This window comes from Alligator mississippiensis, chromosome 5, assembly GCF_030867095.1.
Source record: "Alligator mississippiensis isolate rAllMis1 chromosome 5, rAllMis1, whole genome shotgun sequence".
NCBI lineage: Eukaryota > Metazoa > Chordata > Crocodylia > Alligatoridae > Alligator > Alligator mississippiensis.
Window position 1 is genome coordinate 195,970,975 of NC_081828.1, and position 19,396 is coordinate 195,990,370.

Consider the following 19,396-nt stretch of genomic DNA (forward strand, 5'->3'; position numbering starts at 1 on the left):
AGGGGAGATTTAAACATAGGTAAGAAATCAATTAATTAGCTGCTGGATGAGTAGCATGCCTTTCAACCTGCTTGTTGAGTGCCTAGCAAATACTTCTTTGGTTGTATTAAACATAGCATGTAAAGTTAATTTTAGGGACTTTTACAATATATATAGAAATTCCCTTGTCCAAGGCATTTAGAGTGAAAGTTCATCCCTTTTGCAATTACATATTAGCCTTCAGCTTCCAATGCTGGCACTTCAGTGTTTCTCACAGGCACTGCATTTGCTTTAACAGTGAATATCTGAATTTTTTTTGTGGCATAAGATGATGCAAAGTCTATAGAAGTTATCAAATTCAAACTGGTTGGTAAAAATAAAGTAAAATAGGTTTGATGCTAAGCTAAACTATTTTAGTTAAGCAAATGATTCTGGTGTTATATATTATTTATCTGTTCCAGGAATATTTCTTTCAATGTTATTTAATGTTGTTATTTCTTATGTACAGTGTATCATGCAAGCACTTTATAAACATGCAAGATGAAAGAAGCACTGGCTAAAAATATTACACACTGTGCAAGTAAATGAGGCTCATTGCAAAAGAGAGAAGGGGACACAATTAGAGAGGCTAGCACTATAGCAAGAGACAAATGAACCAGCGTAATCCTAGTGTAAAGCCACTGGAGACACACCAGAAATGAATTGGGGACTTTGCTCCTAAGAATGCAGTATGTTTTCATATAAAAATATTTTGGGACAAATAACATGTTAGATTGTGCATTTTATTAGAGTTGGTTTCTCTTTGTCATGCCTGGTCAATGGATTGTTGAAGGCAATAAGAATATCTGGCAGAAACAGATCACACTGTGCAAATAATAAATTCAGTTAAGAAAAAACATTGATTGTTAGAATATGATTGACATTAGCTCTGGAGACAGATGTCCTCCTACCCTCCCAGCTTGAGAGGCCAGCTGGGTGGAGCTTCTTTAGAACTGGCTGCTGGCATTGTGTGAGTGAAAGAAAAGTGGACATACAGAGGTAAATTTTCAAAGAAGTGTATTTATTAACTACCCATTGACAAATACAGGCAATTGTTCATGAACCTCCTGCACATCCCTTTGAAAATCCACCCAGTTTGTCTGAGATGATATCTTCCCATTTATGCCAGAAAATGTGGCTCCTAGGATGGAGGTGGGCTTTGCTTAACAATGGATAAAATGGGTCATTTCAGCAACCCTTTGCCTTTTAAAAAAAAACCCGTGTGAGGTCTCCTATGCTGCATTTCACATTCAGTGTAGGGTTTTATTCCCCTCAGCAAGATCAAAGACTTTTTTCTTATGTCATTACACATGGCACGAGCAATGAAATTCTTGATAAGCTAGAACTGACAGTTTTCAGCATGGGCTTTATCTTATTCTGTTGCCTTTCAGTATTCCCATTTACAGTGGGGCTACAGAAGTGGTGGTGGGGGGTGGGAAACAAAGAATATTTCGCCTACAAATCCTTGGACGCTCACCATTGTGAGATGAAAACAAGCCTTGCTCCACTAGTGTTATGCTTTACTTATGTATACGAATAATGAGCAGATCAGCACTCTGAGTGTTTGTTCATTATATCCAGTGTCTGGTTCATGTGGTGTTGGAACAAGTGCACTCAGATTATAACTTAAGAACATGGATAGTATTTGGTATCCAATGTAATACTATTTGAGAAGTAAAAATCTTCTAATAGAATAGCATCTGTAGATAGATTTTCACATCATTGGCTTTTGGACTATTATTGTCCCAAACTGCATCCTGAGTGTCTAGTTTGGATTTCTTAGCAATGAGGTGCAGAGTTGTGCACTTAGGGACCACTAACAAGAACTTTGGCTATAAAATGGAGGCCATCCTCTTCAAATAGATAAAAAACCAGAGGAACCTAGAAGTATTTGTTGATCATAGGATGACCTTGATTCACCAGTGTGATGCAACTTTGAAAAATAGTACTGTAAAGTGTACAAGGTGGGTGAATTCAGTAGCGAGGGGGGGATTTCAATTTGTAAAAGGAATTGGTAAGACACCTCTTTATACTACTATGTGCAGATCACCACCAGTGTTCAAAACTGATGAACTTGAACTCGGGCAAGTTAAAAAAGGGCCCCTAAAATGGGTTAATGACTGAAGACCGTTTGCTATACAAGAAGAAAAAGGGAGCTTGGCTTTTTCAGGTTAGCAAAACAGAGATTAAAAGTATTACCATCCTTTACAAGTGCACTCATGAAGTGAATATCCTGGAGGAAGGCTGAAAAAACACCCCCACAAACTACAAGGTGGCTGCAGATGACTTTAGACTGGAAATGAGAAGACCGATCTGACTGAGCCAGTCTCCTACTAGCTTGCTGTCCTGGCCTCTCTGGTGGCTGCTAATTTGACCAGTTTCAAGATGCAGGCTAGACTGCTCTGGACAATGCTAAGTCCACAGCCTAGTGATTGCAACAGTTTGCATGAGAAGTTTAAATTCCCCCTGTTACAGGAGCCTAACCAAGGTGCTCTGCTTCCTGGGCAAATGCCCGAACTCCTGGGTTATTGGGCTTAAAGGTAGAAGGATCCATCTGCTCTGCTGCTGCCAAATACTCGCTAGTTGTGTTTTTTTTTGTGATTATAGTTTCAGGACATACATGGCATTATTCATGTATGGGATAATCCTATTCTGCCCTAGTGCCCATATAGCCATAGTTCATAGATTCATAGATCCATAGATGTTAGGGTCGGAAGGGACCTCAATTGATCATTGAGTCTGACCCCCTGCATAGGCAGGAAAGAGTGCTGGGTCTAGATGACCCCAGCTAGATACTCATCTAACCTCCTCTTGAAGACCTCCAGGGTAGGGGAGAGCACCAGCTCCCTTGGGAGCCCATTCCAGACCTTGGCCACTCGAACTGTGAAGAAATTCTTCCTAATGTCCAGTCTAAATCTGCTCTCTCCTAGCTTGTGGCCATTGTTTCTTGTAACCCCCGGGGGCGCCTTGGTGAATAAAACCTCACCAATTCCCTTCTGTGCCCCCGTGATGAACTTATAGGCAGCCACAAGGTCGCCTCTCAACCTTCTCTTGCGGATGCTGAAAAGGTCCAGTTTCTGTAGTCTCTCCTCTTAGGGCTTGGTCTGCAGGTCCTTAACCATACGAGTGGCCCTTCTCTGGACCCTCTCCAAGTTATCCGCATCCTTCTTGAAGTGTGGTGCCCAGAATTGCACGTAGTACTCCAATTGCGGTCTGACCAGCACCCGATAGAGGGGAAGTATCACCTCCTTGGACCTATTCGTCATGCATCTGCTGATGCACGATAAAGTGCCATTGGCTTTTTTGATGGCTTCATCACACTGCCGACTCATGTTCATCTTGGAGTCCACTAGGACTCCAAGATCCCTTTCCAACTCTGTGCCACCCAGCAGGTCATTTCCTAGGCTGTAGGTGTGCTGGACATTTTTCCTCCCTAGGTGCAGCACTTTGCATTTCTCCTTGTTGAACTGCATTCTGTTGTTTTCTGCCCACTTGTCCAACCTGTCCAGGTCTGCCTGCAGCTGTTCCCTGCCCTCCGGCGTGTCCAATTCTCCCCATAGCTTTGTGTCATCTGCAAACTTGGACAGAGTACATTTCACTCCCTCGTCCAAGTCACTGATGAAGACATTAAAGAGTATCGGTCCAAGGACCGAGCCCTGCGGGACCCCACTGCACACACCCTTCCAGGTCGAAACCGACCCATCCACCACGACTCTCTGGGTGCGACCCTCAAGCCAATTCGCCACCACCAGACTGTGCAGTCATCCAAGTCACAGCCTCTTAACTTGTTCACCAGTATGGGGTGGGATACCGTATCGAAGGCCTTCCTGAAGTCTAAGTATACGACATCCATGCCTCCTCCTGTGTCCAGGCGTTTCGTAACCTGGTCATAAAAAGAAACTAGATTGGTCAGGCACGATCTGCCTGCCACGAACCCGTGCTGATTTCCCCTCAGCATAATTTGTCCTGCCGGGCTCTCACAAATGTGAGCCTTGATAATTTTTTCAAAGACTTTGCCAAGGATGGAGGTGAGACTGACCGGCCTGTAGTTGCCAGGGTCCTCCTTCCTCCCCTTTTTGAAAATGGGGACCACGTTGGCCCTTTTCCAGTCCTCCGGGACTTGGCCCGTGCGCCACGAGTGTTCAAATATTCCCACCAGTGGCTCTGCAATGATGTTGGCCAGTGCCTTCAGCACCCTCGGATGGAGCTCATCCGGGCCTGCCGACTTAAAGGCATCCAGTTCTTCCAAGTGACTCTGCACCATCTCAGGGTCTACGCATGGAAGTCTGGCGCCTTGCTGCTGCCTCTCTACAACCCCAGTGAGAGACTTGTTGTGCCCCTCACTTAGGAACACTGAGGCAAAGAACTCGTTGAGGAGTTCAGCCTTGTCCCCTCTGTCCGTCACCAATTGTTTCTGCCCATTTAGCAGGGGTCCTATTCCTCCCTGGGCCTTCCTTTTACTCCCTATATATCTAAAAACCAATTTCTTGTTGTCTTTTACTTGGGTTGCCATCCTCAGCTCCATGGTAGCTTTGGCCCGTCTAACTGCCTCCCTACAAGCACTAGCAGAGGAGGTATATTCGTCTTTGGTGATCTCTCCCTGTTTCCACTTTTTATGTGCTCTCCTTTTGGCCCTTAGGCTGCCCTGGATTTCTGTGGTCAGCCAGGGAAGCCTCCTGGCCCCTTTCCCTCTTTTGCCTCGCTCGGGGATCGTCTTGCTTTGTGCCTGAAGGATCGTTTCCTTAAGGCACAGCCACCCTTCTTGGGCTCCCATCCCTTCAAAACTCCTACTCTGCAGTGCGTCCTTGACTAATCCCCTGAGTTCATTGAGATCAGCTTTCCTAAGGTCTAGCACTTTCACCCTACTAGTTACTTTACCCACTCGACGTCTTATGGTGAATTCTATTATTAAGTGAACACTGTCCCCCAGATGGCTACCGATCTGGAGGTCCCCCACCATGTCATCCCCCGTTGCCAATACCAGATCCAGTATGGCATTCCCCCTAGTGGGACCGTGTACCTCCTGTGTCAGGTGGAGGTCCTGTACACAGGTTAGAAACCTGCGTGAGCGGTGGAACTTTGCTGTCTGTGACTCCCAGCAGATGTCCGGGTAGTTTAGGTCCCCCATGACTACCGCCTCTTTAGCTTTTATGGTCTCCGAGAGTTGCCTCAGGAGCCCCGAATCTCTTTCTTCCCCTTGATGTGGGGGTCTGTAGCAGACCCCTACCACCAAATCCCTTTCTCCTTGCCCCCCATGTAGCCTAACCCACAATCCTTCTACTTCTTCATCCTTGGATTCTGTCTTGATGAGGGTTGATGTATATTGCTCCCTGACATAGAGTGCAACCCCTCCCCCTTTCTTCCCCACCCTGTCCTTTCTGTACAATCTATAACCCTCAATATGTACTGCCCAGTCGTGGGATGAATCCCACCAGATTTCTGTTAGCCCCACTAAGTCATAGGTGTTTAGTGCAAGCAGGAGCGCTAGTTCATCCTGCTTGTTTCCCATGCTCCTAGCATTAGTATATAGGCACTTGAGCCCTGCGACTGGTGCCTTTGCTGCCCCCCTGCTCCGAGTCCCAAGGGGCCCATTGTTTCTTACCTTCTCGTTTCTTACCTGTGCCGTAGTGCTGGCCTCCCCATGGCTTTCAGGTTCCCAATGCTCTCTTTCTTCAGGCTGGGCTGTCCTTGTGGGTGCCACATGGTTTGGTGGTCCACAGCTTCCCCCGCCCTCATCTTCCCCTCCCTCTGACGAGCCTAGTTTAAAGCCCGCCGGAGGAGATCCTCCAACCTAGAAGAAAACACACGCTTACCTTTGGGGGACAGGTGAAGCCCATCCCTAAGAAAACCCCAGCTCCCCCCAAATCTCTGCCAAATCAAATCAGGGACTGAAGCTTCGCACAGCCCTAGTAGACAGCACCAATGTGAACAATAGAAAACAAAATTCTGCTACTGAGATCAACCATCCAGCAAAGCCTGCTTATGTTTAATTAACCAAGAGATGGAAGTTATTTCCCAAAATGCCAGCTAGAGATTATCTCACTGAAAATCACAAAATAAGAACAGCTATTAATTATCTTTCCTTACTATAAACTACTAAAATCATTCTGTAAATGTTTTCCTTTTAAAAAGTTAAACAATTATGTCATGTAGCTTGTATAATTAATCATTTTTTAATTTAATTTTCACTGGGAACTGGTTTATAAAAATATTCAAGTGTAGAAGATCTATACTAAAGTTTTTAAAGTATGCTATATGGTTTTATGTTAAACAATCATTTGGTATTCTGGTATGTTTGAGTTCACATTTTCATTACATAGAATTATACAGCTAGGCTGTTTTCACTAAAGACCTTTTTCTTATAAAAAAAAGGGCTGAATTGGGAACTGTCCAATAATTTACAATTTATCTTTTAAAAAGTTACACAGAGAGCAGTTGGAAGCAGCTGTGAAGGGGTGAAGAGTTAATTTAAACATTTTGCTTGTATTAGCTGTTAAAATTAACTTTGCCAATCTTAATACAGAGTCTTAGTATCAGTATTTGAGCCTTAGCTCCCTCTCATACATGCATGTCACATATGATATCTACAAAATAAAAGCATTTATTATATATCTCCAACTGACTGAGCTGCCCTCTGCCTACTAGTACATTTCCCATTGGAGAAGACATCATCATTCCAAACTCCTGAGCAAATGGTAACATGCTCCTTCTTAGAAATAACCTTCCAGAAAACTATTTTCTCCTTCCAACCCCCCAAATATGGAATGTTTCTTCCCTGAGGTTCATGACTGGATAAGATGTTGGTCCTGAACTGAAAAAAGCTTGCTTATGCCTAAAAATGTCTAATCCAGTATCCTGTTGCAATGTAAGACTGGAAATGAGATTGTAATACTATTGTAAAGAAAAGAGCCTCTCATCTTTTCAATTATACATCTTTCTGACTCCCATGATCACATTTTATAGTTTATAGACCACTAATAACTTAAGCATCTGGCTTTATAAGGTAGGCATGAAAAAAATCCCTTTAAATATTGCTAACACAGATTTCCTGTAAAATGCAGGGCATAAGCAGGTTATATGATGGCATAGTGTGATAAATAGGTTTTACTGACATTTTTAAGGGATCCCCTGACTGCCAGTTATGGTGATAAAACTGTTGAACTATGTCACAAGAGTACATAGGAGTCGGTAAAAAAAAGAAATTCTTTTAAATTAAAATGGATGTTTCTGCAAAATTCATATTTAATGTGAAATATTTTTTGTGGTTGTTGTTGGGGGAGGGAAGGAGACTGGAATTATGTTTATTTTCCACTGACATAATTTAAGGGAAACCTTTTGGTTTGAGTTGAATTGACCTGAAACTAAACATTTTGGTTTTGTGTCAACAAACTAAAACACTTTGAACAAAATATTGTTTTACCCTTGCTTACCTCAGTGGCACTTTTGCAGTTGCCTGAGTGCCATTTGATCACTTGCAGAGTTTGGAGTCAATATCTGCTTGCACAGCTATGCTTGTCCTGCCCTGCCCTTCTGAGATACTTGGAACCCAGGGCAAATAGAAAAGAAAAAATCTCACCACTTGTAGGATGCCGGGAAAATGAAGGAGCACGCTGGCAAGAGATGCCCACGTAGTTCATCAGTCACGTCATCTGCAGCTGGGGCTGGGTGATGTCAGCAAGAGATGCTGCCCAGCAAAGATAAAAGCTGGCCCCGAGATCATGTGAAGGGAGACACCGGGAGTGGGAGAAACTGTGGGAGATCACTGTGCTGGAGGCATCCAGCTTGGGCAAGGAGCCGAAGAGCTGGCACAGAGGCAAGCGGTGGTGCCAGCAGGGACTGCAAGAGTTCCCCATGCTGGGGATGACTGGTACCAGTGTGGATCAGAGGGACCGGTGGTGGTGGCAGCAAGAGCCACTAGAGGAGCTCCTACCAGTGGCGGCTAGTGCTGAGATGCTGGGCTGGAGGCGGATCCAGGAGGAGACAAAGAAAACCCCAGCTAGGGTGAAAGTGTGGGTCCCAGCCCAGGGGACACGCTAGCTTAGGTCACTTGGTGCGAGAGGAAAGGAGGGCCGATGGTTCCCCTCCTCTTTTCCTTTGCTATTTCTTTTTCTCTTCTGACCGTTTTTTCCTTTTTAGCTTTGGGTCATCCCTGGTGTGTGGTCTCATCGGTGTGGGGTTTTTTTGTGTTCTTCCTTTGTCTGTCCTATTTTTTTCCCTGCCTAGAGCAGGTTTATCCAGTACCTCTTGCTGGGGTTTGGAGGACTAGAAGCCCCAATAGAAGATCAAAGACAATGCAGGAACATGGTGATGACTGGCAGCATCTGTCGAGGAGCACCCGGGGCATCTGAGGGGACAATCCCTCTGGGTCTAGTTGGAGCCCAAGGCATCCGTCTGCAAAGGAGAAAGCATAGGAACTGAAGAAGACACCATCTAAGGGCTAGCTGCAAAAGATCCTGAGGCTGGTCTCAAAGGTTGGTGTACGGCCAGGGTGTAGGGGAGGTGGAGCCCTGTGTACATCTGCCAAGGGACATGACAACTCTGGAAGCATCCTCAACAGGGACCCCCTTCACTGAAGACCCATCTGAAGTTGTGGCAGGTGAATTTGGGGGCATCTCCGGAAGTGATTGAGGACCCCTCCAGGGTTCACACGAGACTACTTGGCACCAGAAGCCCTTCCGGTCTACTTCCAGGTCTGCTGCGGAGTGCACCTGGGCCCCTCCCTGGGCACTCCCCAGCTCAGTGACTGGTGCTCCTGGGTCTGAGATGGCACCCGGGGTCCCCATGTGGCTAATCATTGAGCTGGGGAGGCACGGGGGGGGGGGGCAGTGCACTCTCCTCAGACCCGGAAGTAGACTGGAACTACACTGGCTAGCACTATGGATGAAAGGGACTTGGGGGTCATGACTGACCACAAGATGAATATGAGCCTGCAATGTGATACTACTGCTAGTAAAGCAAGCAAAATGCTTGCTTTCATCCACAGGTGCTTCACAAGTAAATCCTAGGATGTCATCTGCTTGTTGTACTCAGCCTTGGTGAGGCCACAGCTAGAGTACTGCCTCTAGTTTTGGGCTCCACAATTCAAAAAGGATGTAGAAAAGCTTGAAAGGGTGCAGAGGAGAGCCATGCACATGATCAGAGCTCAGGAAAGCAGACCTTATGAGGAGAGGCTGAGAGCCATGTGACTCTTCAGCCTGGAAAAGCACAGGCTCAGGGGTGATCTGGTGGCCACCTATAAGTTCATCAGGGGTGCTTACCAGGATCTGGGGGAACATCTGTTCACCACAGTGCCCCAAGGGATGACAAGGTTGAATGGTCACAAACTCCTCCATGACCGTTTCAGGCTGGGCATAAGGAAGAATTTCTTTACTGTCCGAGCCCCCAAGGTCTGGAATAGACTGCTGCCGGAGGTGGTTCAAGCACCTACTCTGAATGCCTTCAAAAGACATCTGGATGTTTATCTTGGTGGGATCCTATGATCCCTGCTGACTTCCTGCTTCTGGGGCAGGGGCCTGGACTTGATGATCTTCTGAGGTCCTTTCCAGCCCTAATGTCTATGAAATCTACTTCCGGTCCACTTCCAGGTTTGCCGCTGAGCACATGGGGGCCCGCCCCACACTCCTGTGGGATGCTCCATGTGCCCATGCATTGCAGTGTTCACAAGCCATGCCTGGTACCTTGAGGTATGTAGAAAAAACTTTTAAAGCTGTGTCTATGTCTGCATTGCTGATTCTCCGAATCAGCATTGAATTTTCAAATTCAGATTCAGCTGAATTGAATCAGGGACAGTGATCTGAACTAACTGAATCACTGTCTCTGATTCATGCTGAATCTGAATCAAATAAGGCCTGCTTTGCACACCCCTACTGTCCAGTATACCCTTACTGTAGTAACCACAGTCTGAAAGTTAGAGAAAATGTGTTGTGGTCTCCATGTGTGTCCAAGGATAGTGACAGATATTTAACACAAATGGATACAGTACTGTCATAAGACAGAACTTGGGAGGCAAAAACGTAATGTGCATCTAGTTGGAGCTGAACTGAGAAGGGAAGAAGTCTTGATTTTGTGGTATGGCCTGGTCATTATGCCTGAGAAAGGCCTCTTGGGCAGTTGGGGAAGAAGCCCCTGCCTGTCTCTCCCTGACAAATCTGTATTTTCCTCACCATGCTCTGTTCCAGGACCAATAATGTTGTCTGTTTTATTAGCCAGTCCCTTGATTTGTGACTCAATAACTTCTTGTTTGGATTCACTAAGGCCTGTGCCACACATTACACTAATGTGATTAACCTGTTAATCTTGTCTTAAATTATCATCCAACCACATATTTAATCAATTAATGGCATGATAAAAGAAGGACTAAGCCACAAAGTTATTCCACAAAATATAGAATCATAGAAAGTTAGGGAAGCGACCTCAGGAGGTCATCTAGTCCAGCCCTCTGCTCAAAGCAGGACCATCCCCAACTAGATCATCCCAGCCAAAGCTTTGTCTAGCCGGGTTTTGAAAACCTCCAAGGATGGAGCTTGCACAATTTCTCTGGGTAACCTGTTCCAGTGTTTTACCACCCAGCTAGTGAGAAATAACTTTGTGACTTGTTTCTATCACACCATTAATTGAACATGTGGCCAGGGTCCCCTGTGGCTGAGAGCTCCATCAGCTGACTGGGGGTCCCAACTGGGGCCCATATGTGTCCCTGATCCTGAGAGTCCACAGCTTACATGAGCTTCCAGCTGTGGGATCACATGACCACACGGGTGGAAGCCCCATCAGATGATGGGGCTCCCAGCCTCAGGGTTGCCCCAGCTGTTCCAATGGCTGGGAATCCACAGATGATGTGTCTGGGGTGCTCCCACCGCTACAACCCCACAGCTGCAGGTTCCCAGCCACTGGGGCACCTGGAATGTCCCTGTGGTTGGGAACCCATGTCAGCTGCAGGTGTTTGCAATTTACTGATGCAGATGGAACCCAGGATTGTGATCACCAGGGATCCTGGCTTTCTCTGTTAAAAAGTCCAAAATTTGCTAATAAAACCCTCAAAATTCTATGATTAAAAACCCCAGACTTGTGTTTTTCTGTGGTTAAAAGACCTGGGAAACTACAGTCTAATTAGCTTAGCTTCTATTCCAGGGAAAATCCTAGAAACATTCATCAAAGAGGCTATATGTGACAAACTTGCAGAAGGCATGATACTGAATGACAGCCAGTATGGCTTTGTTATGGGCAGGTCGTGTCTGACTACCTTAATTTCTTTCTATGATCAGATGACTCATCACCTGGATGAGAGAAAAGCAGTTGACATCGTATGCCTCGACTTTCAGAAAGCCTTTGATCTGGTATCCCACGAGGTACTGATCAGAAAACTGGAAGATATCAGGCTCAACTGCAGGACCATCAAGTGGGTGTGAAACTGGTTGTGGAGTAGGACACAGAGAGTCCAAATAAATGGATTGGTTTTGTCCTGGTAAGATGTGGGCAGCGGTGTACCCCAGGGGTCGGTACTTAGCCCAGTGCTGTTCAATATTTTCATCAGTGACCTGGATGAGGGGGTGAAAAGCTCATTGGCCAAATCTGCAGGTGACACCAAGATATGGGGTTGTGCAGACACACGCGCACACAAGCAAGCCTAGACAGGCTGGCATGTTGGGCAGAACAGAACCAGATGTGGTTCAACATAGAAGGATGCAAAGTGCTGCATCTGGGAAGGAAGAACCCCCAGCACACCTACAGGCTGGGCATCGCTAACCTGATCAGCACTACAAATGAAAGGGATCTGAGGGTAACAATAGACCCCAGCATGAATATGAGCCAGCAATATGATGCAGTATCCACTAGGGCCAATAAAACTCTGGCATGCATCAATCGATGCATCTCCAGTAAATCCAAATAAGTGATTCTCCCACTTTACTCAACACTGGTATGGTCGCAGCTGGAGTACTGAGTCCAGTTCTGGGCGTTGCACTTCAACAAGGATGTACTAAAGCTCGAGAGGGTGCAGAGAAGGGCCACCCACATGATTAGGGACTTGCATGGCAAGCCATACGAGGAGAGGCTGAGGGATCTCAGACTCTTCAGCCTAAAGAAAAGAAGGCTGAGAGGGGACCTGATTGCGGTTTACTGCTATATCAGAAGCATACATCAGGGGCTCAGTTAACAACTATTCACCAGGGTACCCTGGGAGAAAACTAGAAACAACAGCCACAAGCTCCTGGAAGATAGTTTTGTCGGGGCTGATGGGCTGTGGCCAGCAGCCCGAGCACGTGGGCCGGGGAAAGTGGTCGGCACGGTGAACTAGAATTAGGCACTGACGCGTAGCGGTTGATTAAAGATTGTTTTACTTACACCATAGGTGGTCGCGGTGCAGGCAGGAAAACTTTCTTGAGTTGCAGTTACAAAACGAAAACAAAACTTGAACAAGACCCGCAGAAAACTCGAGCCTCTTGAAACAACCCGGACAGAGCTCTGGATACACACACACGGAGTTTGCTAGGCTCCGTGGACTGACCGAAATGAGAGTCCGAAAGGTGACTCTCCACGAGCGTGCAGGGTGGGGTACGTCGAGGGATCATGCGGCTACGGGGAGAGGCTAGAGGTTGATCAGGCCCCTGTATCTTCCTTTAAGGCACACGCGGAGTTTGTTAGGCTCCACAGCGCGCTTAGAGTTCTTCACGAGATGGATGTGAAGTTCTCCTCCTCCAACTTGGGTGGAAACTGCTCAAGCCTCTTATATGGCTAGCAAGCCAATTGCTAGCTGCCACGTGGGAATAATTTAGAAACAGCCAATAGTGGGGAACAAATTTACGTAGGGGTGGCGGGAATTCCTTTGCACCGGGGTTTTCTCTATGCAACTGAGAATTGCACCATGCAAAGAAAGCTCCGTGTGGCGGGAAATAATTCTGCAGTGCCAAAGCACACACAAAATCATACCCTTCGGGTCATGACATCCCCCCTTGCTGAAGGCACAGCTGAATTATACCACATGCTCGTCACTCGGGTTGCCAGTAGCTCTTATAACGGGTTGTTGAACTAAACGGGTAAACACAAAATCAGCTAACATAAGAAATTCGTCCTCCAGGGATCGAATTAAATAATAGCCGGCACAAATACATACACACATAACCAGAATCATAACAAAAAATTGCACGATCAGGGCTTCAGTGGGCATCATGGCGAAGTCGTGTGTCAAGCCCTCACTTCTGCCGATGATGTTATCCTTCTTGGGGCTTCTCTCCGCCACGCACTCTGAATTCCAGATCTGTGAAAAGAATTCTCTTAAAACAGTTAGTTCACTAATATTTACAAAAACCCGCACACAATAGGGCGGTTAGTTAAACTCAAACTCCATGGACATGAGTCCCAGCCATGAGACTATAGCCTTGTCAGATTCCATTTCAGATTCTCTGTACAGCTCCTGTAACTCCGTCCAAGCACAAATGCGACTGGTGGTGGCACAAACTCCATCTTGTGCATCAGTCACTCGGCTGATTGTTGCTACAGGATAAGCTGTTACTTCGGGATTCGATGCTGTTGTTATTGTTTCAGGCAGGAGGGCGGATGCTCTCCTCCGCTCGATTCTCCCTTCCGTCGGCAAGAAGGCGTGGTCGCCGGAACCGACACTGCGTCGGTGGGCGGGGTCGCCGGCCGAACTCTCGTGAGTTCCTCTGAAGCTCCACCCTTCTCTTCTGGTTCTTCCACCCGGTCTCCCTCTTGCTCGGCGCCATCTTGGAGTGGCATCTCAAGATTTTCTTTCGCAGCTGCCTCTTTGACCGCTTGAATGGCCATACGCAGCTGGGCTTTCAAACTTAAATTTTTCTGCATTAAATCAGTTACTGTACAGAAAGTTGCAGTTAACATTTCCCCCTTGTCGTATCTCGGGGTTACCCTCTCATCTGCGGCGCGTTCCTCCGTCTCCAGATCTTCGCGGAGCTCGGATGGAAGCTCACGACCCCTCAATCTAGACGCTAGCATAAAGGGGGTGAACTGGTCGATCGGCACCGGTTCTTCACTCTCCTAAGCACATCTTAGGCAATGGGCACACTCCCGGGTGAGGGTCGGCTTTACTGTGCCTGCTGGGCTGACTCTGGCGAGGGACACAGTGTCGAGGGGCCTAAACAGGACCTGCTCATCATTCATTATGCACCCGAATGCAGCGGGGTGAAGATACACTTCCCTCTCTCTTGGGGCTCTGTCTTCGGAAGCTCCCTCTTCTCCCTTCAGTGAAAGGCGTCCGCTGATAAACCTTTCACCCGTTCCCCCCACCTGGTGGTAAGCGATATGCACCTCCAGTTCCACGATGCTTGCTACGTCGCATTTCCCACTTCGCCAAGGGCAGTTCTCAACTAATTCTAGTTCTATCGTGCTTTCCCCGTATCCCATCCTCGTCGCCATGTCGGGGCCAAGGGGCTGTGGCCAGCAGCCCAGGCATGTGGGCCGGGGAAAGTGGTCGACACAGCGAACTAGAATTAGGCACTGACGCGTAGAGGTTGATTAAAGATTGTTTTACTTACACCGTAGGTGGTCGCGGTGCAGGCAGGAAAACTTTCTTGAGTTGCAGTTACAAAACGAAAACAAAACTCGAACAAGACCCGCAGAAAACTTGAGCCTCTTGAAACAACCCGGACAGAGCTCTGGATACACACACATGGAGTTTGCTAGGCTCCGTGGACCGACCGAAATGAGAGTCCGAAAGGTGACTCTCCACGAGCGCGCAGGGTGGGGTACGTCGAGGGATCAGGCGGTGACGGGGAGAGGCTAGAGGTTGATCAGGCCCCTGTATCCTCCTTTAAGGCACACGTGGAGTTTGTTAGGCTCCACAGTGAGCTTAGAGTTCTTCACGAGATGGATGTAAAGTTCTCCTCCTCCAACTTGGACGGAAACCGCTCAAGCCTCTTATACGGCTAGCAAGCCAATTGCTAGCCGCCACGTGGGAATAATTTAGAAACAGCCAATAGTGGGGAACAAATTTACATATGGGTGGTGGGAATTCCTTTGCACCGGGGTTTTCTCTATGCAACTGAGAATTGCACCATGCAAAGAAAGCTCCGTGTGGCGGGAAATAATTCTGCAGTGCCAAAGCACACACAAAATCATACCCTTTGGGTCATGACAAGTTTCAGGCTGAACATTAGGAAAAACTTCTTTACAACTAGGGTGTCCAGACTATGGAACAAGCTCCCCACAGAGGTGGTGCAATCATCTACCGTAGAGGTCTTCAAGAGAAGACTGGACGGTCACCTGGCTGGGGTCATCTGACCCCAGATGTCTTTCCTGCTCATGCAGGGGGCTGGACCCGATGATCCTTCAGGGTCCCTTCCAGCCCTATGATTCTATGCCTCCCTGATGCATTGCCTATGGGCCTGACCCCTCCCTGTAAATGTGCGCACCAGTGCGGAGCCCACCCCTAGAATAAAACACTCATTGCTCTATCCTGCTCTGTGGCCAGGCCTCACGGCTGTGCATTACCACCTGCTTTGGCCCCAGCCCCAGCCCTAGCCCTGGCCCTGGCCCCACCCCAGCCTTGGCCCCCATTACCACTCCAGCTGGGCAGCACCCCCAGCCCCAGCCACTAACCCTGCCCCACTCCCTCGCTCACTGTGTAGCCTTGGTGTGAGCAGTCGTCTCAACCTTCCCACAAGTTGTGCCCCTCACTGTGCCTCTCCATGCATTGCATATGCCGTCGCCTCCCCCCCCCCCCAAAAAAAATCACCTATGTCTTTCCCTATAGACTGACCGGCAGGGAGCTGTAGGAGCTGCTCTTCACCATGCTACCTGGCTGTTCTGCTGGCCACTTGCATGTGTTTGTGCGCACACATGCATATGGTGCTCCCTACCTCTGATCACACTCCTCCTGTTTCCCCTAGCCCCAAGTAGCCCCTTACAGGCTGGAACGCTGCCAGGCTGCAAGGGGATACCTGCAGTTTCCCAAGTTTTTCTCCTTTAAGAGAGAAAATCCACATTTTTCTGCATTTTTCTGTGGGAAACAGAAAGCACTGATGTATGATCCCACAATCATACCTCCTGCTATGCACACATAGCATGGCAGGAAGTGCTATTTTGTGGATTACACATTAGATCCCTTCATGCTTTTAGCTGCACTTCTGGAGGGGCATGCTTTCCTCATGAAAGCATCAATAAACCAGGAAAAGAATATGACCTTACTGAAAAATACTTATGCTAGTGCCTGTGTCAATGTTCATTTCTCACATATGCTAAATTCACAAGTTGATGAAAATTAAATCAACTATAACCATGTAGGAAACATCACAAACAGAGCAAAGGAATATCTGTTTTCCAAGCACTAGGATAATTAAGGAATAGAATACAAAATAATACTGAAAATATTATAATGCCATTATATAAACTGATGGTTTAACTCTCAGTTGTCTGGTTCAGGTCAATACATTTTGACAAATGCATAACAAATGAAAGCAATTCAGGAATTGGGAATAAAAATAATTAAAGTTAAGAAAGCTTTCTGTATGTAGAAGTTTTGAAATCAATGTGACTTCTTAGATTAGAAAGGTGACAAATCACAGAGAGGAAGATAAAGGCACACAATGAATGGCCTTGAGATGGTAAAACAAGAACACCTTTTACTATTATACACTAAAAGAACAAGGGTCATTCAGTGGAAAAGATATGAGTCAGATCAGAAACTGGTTAGAGAAATACATTTTTAAAGATTGCACATTTAATCAGTGAAACTCATCCTATCAAAAAATTATGGAGGCCAAATACTCAGTAGGATTCCACCAAGACTGAGATAGTTATTTGGATAATGAGACTATACACAGTTAACAAATAGAAACCCGCAAGCTTCAAGGCTTATTTCAAGTACTGCTTAGATGTGGGAAGAAATGTTCCTCTTTGGGATGACAATTATACAATTAGCCATAGCCAGAGCTCTTGTACCTTTGGCTAAAGCATCCAATATTGGCTATTAATGAGTTTCTGATTGGTTACAGAATAGTAATTTTATGATCCCATGGGAAAAAAAAGAAAACTCAAAGCCAAATCTCCAATTTATCTAGAGAGTCTGACTTTACCTGAGTGTACTCATATAGCTAGAGGTCAGGATAGGCACTTCAGTTTATATTTTATCACTGGCAAACATTGTTGCCCACCAAAACACCTCTTGAAAAAATACCTTTATGGGGAACTGTAGTACTATCCAAAGTGAAAATGCTATTTTGGCAGTGCCTTGTCTTCACTGAGAGCTGCACAAATACAATGCTGTAGTATTCGAGATCTGATAGAGTAATAGTGAACTGAAAGATCAAGCACACATCTATTTAAAATGAAATAAACAAATAGATCCATCTTCAAAAGTTCACCTGCCTGTTAGTTTTATGTGGAGTCTTCTATAGACAGAACAAATTTAAGTTACATTTCAACATCAACATTATGAAAAGCTACATTTTCATCCTTCTCAGTTCAGTCAGCAATTCTTCTGAAGACGGGACTGGAGCTGACAGTGTGGGTTTTTGCAGACAGGTATGTACACTCTGAGTTTAGCAGCTATTTCAAAAAGAAGAAACTCTCTCAGGGGAAACAACTCTTTCTCATGCAGAAACGTCAGGAAAAAAGTAGTGTCAGATGACAGTTATGTAGCTTATTTGTCTGTGCTTTTTAATGCCTGTTCTTTTTTCTTTTTTTTGTTTTGCATTTGTTTTTCAGGAAAGTCATTACATGCTGGGCTGGGATGGAAGAATTGGGCTTTCATGGAGTAATAATGAAAGAAACTAGTTTTTCAAAATCTGCACAAAAGAACTACAACTCCAAGGTTTGAAGCCCTATCTGTGAAAACGAATATTTTGAAAACAATGCCATATATCACAACTGTCACGTCCTAAACATATGGAGGGGAATTCCCTCTCATCTATGATCTTATGGCAGTTTCTTTGATGTGTAGGTTTCAATAAAACATTTTATATTCTCTTCATTGTCTGACTTTTTTACCCCTTATTGTTGTTTAATTTCTTCCTCATTTAAACTGTCTCAAATCAACTCATGCACAAAGAGCTTTGGGTACATCCAGGTCCATGAGCATGGTGAGTATAAGCAAGGCCTAAAGTAAGTGGAGTGAGTGCAAATGACCGGCTCTGAGATTTCCAGGAAGCCCATTTCAGCCTGAGCCTGGAGACAGTTTGCAGAAAAGAGGAGCACAACATCTAGAAGGAAGACGTTTCTGGACCAGGCTGACAGGTAAGGCACTAAAGGACTCTGATCTAGGCAGTATTATTTGGGAACCAAATAATATGAGGCACATTTGCACATTATACAGAGGAAGTCCTTCAGGGAAGAGGGATGATGTGGGGCACTGTCACTGGGAAAGGGATCATAAGGGCTGGAACTTTATTTTCCCAGAAAAAGTTGTCTGGTCCCGTGCAATATTGAGGGGGAGAGGGAAAACCGGAGCAAAAATCCTGTTTCCTTTCTCCCCCTCTCCAAACATGTACAGTGTGTGTCAAAGATGCCTGATAAACTGGAGCCTTTGAGGCAGCAACCTGTCAGCTGGGTAGGAATTAAGTGGCAGGAGAACAGTGCCCAGCTCACTCACTCTTTCCCTGCGAACAAAAGACCAGCAAGGGCTGGGAGGAGACAGCTCCAACCCAGCGTGTTGCCTTTCAGCTGCTACATAATCAAACATGCAATGGCTTGTCCATGCCAGCAGTAAAACCGTGCGTACATGCTGAGAGTGGTCTCTGGCTAGACAAGCCAGAGCACCCCCCTCTTCTTCCTCCTCCCTTACACAAGTGCTAAATGTTTCCTTGGGCCTAAGTCACAGCTGGAGGGAGGGTTGGGCTCCGTGGGCTGACAGATCCCCTACACTGCATTCTGCTGAAGGGAAGGCTGCTGCTGTGGCTGCGGAAATGCTTGAGTGCTTCCAGGCGGTGAGCCAAAAAGATTGTCAGGGCGCTCTCCCTCCCCCACCTTCTCCCCGTCCGCCCCCTGTCCATCAACCTAACAGCTTAACCCAGTGCCTGGGAAAAGGCTGAGACTCAGGAGCAACCTTTGCATCATAAACTCACACTTATGCTTTCCCCATGCTCATTCACAATTTGATAGATAAGATACCTTTTTTAAAAAAAGTAAGATTACCCCACACTGTTCCCCTTTGTTTCTCACCAGAAGGCTAATGGGCATTCAACTAAGTTTCTTTCTCACTCAGAAATACCACAATGATTTCCCTTTCTGTTTGCCCTTCTTTGTTTCCCTTCTTGCTGTTCCCCCTCCTCCCCAAAAGCAAAAATATCAGGCTAAGTTCTGCTCGCACTTCTCATTTGCAGCTCATTGATTTCAAGGGTGCAGCACACAGAATAACTAAGAGCAAAGTCTGGCCAACAGGCATAGCATTCAGTTTAGGATATATATTCATAAG

At 46.2% G+C, this 19,396-nt stretch overlaps 1 long non-coding RNA gene across 1 annotated transcript in view; it reads left to right on the forward strand.

The window, feature by feature from the left end:
• The window catches only part of LOC109285962 (uncharacterized), a 571,893-nt gene extending 553,941 nt beyond the window's left edge, over window positions 1-17,952 (forward strand). The window contains exon 21 of the long non-coding RNA XR_009462697.1: window positions 17,692-17,952. This is a non-coding gene — a long non-coding RNA (uncharacterized LOC109285962). The remainder of the gene's footprint in view (window positions 1-17,691) is intronic.
• The last annotated feature ends 1,444 nt before the right edge of the window (window positions 17,953-19,396 follow it).